The sequence below is a fragment of the Otolemur garnettii genome, unplaced genomic scaffold, assembly GCF_000181295.1.
Source record: "Otolemur garnettii isolate 467f Iridium unplaced genomic scaffold, OtoGar3 scaffold00033, whole genome shotgun sequence".
NCBI lineage: Eukaryota > Metazoa > Chordata > Mammalia > Primates > Galagidae > Otolemur > Otolemur garnettii.
The window spans coordinates 7637550-7641471 of NW_003852428.1; positions in this window are offsets into that span (position 1 = coordinate 7637550).

The following is a 3922-nucleotide window of genomic DNA, read 5'->3' on the forward strand; positions in this document are numbered from 1 at the left end:
CCTTTTTTCTCTTATATATTCACTGGTAAAATATCTGTCCAGTGTCCCGACTCATCGGGCTCCTATAGCCCTGGTCTCAGTTAGCGCAGGAAGGAACCAGGCCAGAGGTGGATTAGAAGTACAAGCTTGTGGAAGGCAGGCTAGCCCTTACTTTCCGGTAGCCCCGAGCAACCGCCGCACCAGCCTTTTATTGAAAGAGAATGATACAGGTGAGGGGAGTAATTAACAATGACTACAGGCTGAGGGCACTCTTCTTCCACAAGGAACTCCTGTGGACAAATGGCCCGAGGTCCATGCCTCAGCTGCAGATCATCTTGCTGGGATGTCATCTGGCTCTTGGCGTCTCCTACATTCCCCCCCTCTAGGGTATTAAAGACATTTCTGAAGAGGCAAGGAGAAGGTCTGTTATTGGTTGTTTCTGCTGTTCACCAGCGAGGAGCTTTCTGTTGAGTAAAAGAAACAAAAGGGCACATAAGCATAACAAAAATACACCATCAGAACTAATTCGGACATAAAAGAAACTCATTTTAGCCAAACTAGGCATGGGGGGAAATCTTGTCCCCTATGTGCTAATCACCACTCAACTATGTGCTATGGGCTGACCCATAAGGCTCAAGACGCTTCCATGGGAAGTATTAAGCATCACCCAAAGCTTAGGTAGAGAAAGGGCTGCAAACTCAGACCTTTTCCAAAAGCAGTATAACTTTAAGAAAGATCAGGTGCCCAACTGAAATAGAAATGAACCCAACAAGTGAAATTCTCTTACCTTGCCGATACCAGAATAACCTTTACCTTAAAGCCTGTTGTTCGAGGTCTTTGTTGTCCTAATTTTCCAAGGTGAAAATTTCCTAATTTTCCTTAGATGATGCCTCCTAAGCTTGCCTGGGGCTTAATACACAGCTCAAAATAATGAAATCCTGTATCAATCCTCCCACTCTGCATAGAAGCTCCTGCTGCCTCTTCAGGGAAAAGGGGGCGCTGACCGCTCTTAAATGCTTCCTGCTGAGCTTGGGCGGGGACATGGGAGAGGCAGCTCGAGTTCCCACAGAGGAGATTGATCCAGGATTTCTCCACTATGCAATCGCCTAAGCTAAGGTCCTGTAGAAGAAAGGTTAGTGAAAACAAACTTGTTTAAGGTGCTGGTAAACTTTCCTGCTCGTGTCAAGGCTTAATCCAGCGGGCTGGCAGCCACTGCTTTTCTTGATGTTCTGTAATAATACGGGCAAAGCCTTGACCCCAATGCAGCACATAACCTGGCTTCCACTCTGTCATATCTGGTTTTTTATAAAAGATAGGTTGTAGTACTGGAGAGGATGGTGCATGAATGAGAGATGTCCAGTGGTGTTCATTGCTGAGATTGAGAAAATTAAGAGTGAAAAGAGCTTTAGTGAGCAGAAACCTAGGACTATAATGTAAGGGGAGGAAACGAACTGACCCCTTCCTTTTAAAGCGGTAGTCAGTATATTGGCCTTATAGGATTCCGTTCCTAAGTCAGCACATGCCCGTATATACTCCTCTAAGGGAGCGTTTTGTGCTCTCAAAGGTCGCAGGACCTTTTGACACTCCGAATTGGAATTTTCAAACCCTAAAGTTCGGAAAAGCATGTTTCTCAGCTCTGGCTGGGCAACAGCCTTATTGACTGCAGTTTTTAGTTGGGCTAGAAAGTCAGTATAAGGTTCATTTCCCGACTGCATTATTTTAATGACAGATTTAGAGACATCTCCAGAAGCCTGAACCTTTTCCCAGGCCCTAAGACAACACAGTCTTGTCTGGACTACGACTATGTCATTATCTTGAAGCTGATTGAGAATCCCCAGCCACTGCCCAGACCCAGTGAGCTGTTCAGATATTATTGGGATGCCTCTCTGTTGGTTTTGGCGACTCATCAGGTCAGCCTCCTCCTTCCACCAGGTTTTAAACTGTAAATACTGTCCAGATTCAAGAACAGTTCTGGCTATCATATCCCAGTCATAAGAAATGAGCCGCTGTTCCTGTGCAAGTCCCTGTAAAAGACCTCTGGAAAAGGGGGACTGCATACCATACTGTGCTACGGCCTGTTTCAAATCTTTAAAAACTGAAAAGGTGATCATATGATGGTCAAAATGCTGGCCCTCTTGAGGGTGTTGCGGATCAGGAGGAATATCAGTGACCATAACCGGAAAAAGCCCCAAAGTGTTTTCCCACTCAAAGTCACCAGTATTATGCCCTTCTAATACAGCCTGCATAACAGAAGTCACAGGTGGTTCGTTTACATAGGGAGGTGCTGAGGGCAAAACAGGGTGCTCTGAGTTAGCATTTCTGACAGTGAGACTATCTATCTGATCTCCCAATTGTTTAATTTGTTCAGCCATAGTGGTCATAGAGGTGATTACTTACTCATTCATATCAGATGCCCTGGCTTCCCAATTTTTCTTAGGTCCAGTTTCCCACTGAACCTCACTATCCTCGCTTTCAGATAACGATTGAACATCACTTTCCTCCTCAGTTTCTACTTCCTGTGACTTCCCAAACAGAAAGTCACCCATGTCTTTATTTATTTTATCAGACACCTTACTTATTCTGAGCGCAGTTTCTTAATTTCTAAATTGGCCAATGGTCCCACTTTCCCTGAGCAGTGTTTCCCTTTGGACTTCCCCTTACCTTCTTTTAAATTGGCCTAGGGTCTCACTTTCCCTGAGTGGTGTTTCCCTTTGGACTTCCTTCCACTGTCTACCAAAGGCCTCACCTATATCTGGGTATTGTCTCCTTTGGTCCGCGTCCCTGGTGTCCTGTTGTGTCCTGCTATATCCTGCCGACTACGCCAAAATGTCGTGAAATGTCGGGCTCCTATAGCCCTGGTCTTGGTTAGCGCAGGAAGGAACCGGGCCAGAGGCGGATTAGAAGTACAAGCTTGTGGAAGGTGGGCTAGCCCTTACTTTCTGAGTAGCTCCGAGCAACCTCCTTTTATTGAAAGGGAATGGCAGGTGAGGGGAGTAATTAACAATGACTTTGGGCTCAGGACACGGGCTCTTCTTCCACAAGGAACTCCTGTGGACGAATGGCCCGAGGTCTCCGCCTCAGCTGCAGATCATCTTGCTCGGATGTTATCTGGCTCTTGTCGTCTCCTACAGTCCAGATTTATGTCCACTTTTATAATTGACTTATTTTACTTATTATTGAGTTTTAAAAGGTCTTGATATGTTTTGGATACTAGTTTTTGTTAGATATGTATTTTGAAAATGTATGTTTTGTCTTTTAATTTCTTACAAATGTCATTCACAGAGCAGAAGTTTTTAAGAGTGATAAACTCTAAGGTATCAGCATTTCCTGTCATAGATTGTGTTTTTGGTGTTTATATAAAAATGCATTACCAAACTCCTGGTAACCTACATTTTATCTCATTATCTTCTAAATGTTTTATAGCTTTTTATGTTATAGTTAAGTCTGTGAATTGGGTAAATTTTTGAGAAGGGTGTTAAGTCTGTGTCAAGAATTATCTTTTTTTTTTAAATGGACAACCACTTATTCTAGCACCATTTGTTGAAAAGACAATCCTTTATAGATTGAATCACCTTTACTGAAAATTACTTGCCTATATCTTTGGGTGCATATTTCTGTGCTTTACATTCTGATACATGTGTCTATTGTTTCACCAAATCATTCTGTCTTGATTATTGTCCCTAGATAGTAATTCTTGAAATCAGGTAGCGTGAGTCTTATAAATATCTTCTTCTACAATATAGTGTTTGCTATTATACACATCTTGCTTTTTTATATAAACTTTAAAGTCAGTGTTAAAGTATCTATAAAATGGTTTACTTGGACTTGTGGGGGTATAATGTTGAATTCATAGCTGATTTGCTAAGAACTGAAATCTTAAAATACATTGACCATAATCCATGAACATACTTAGAATATCTATTTAGATCTTCTTTAATGTCAT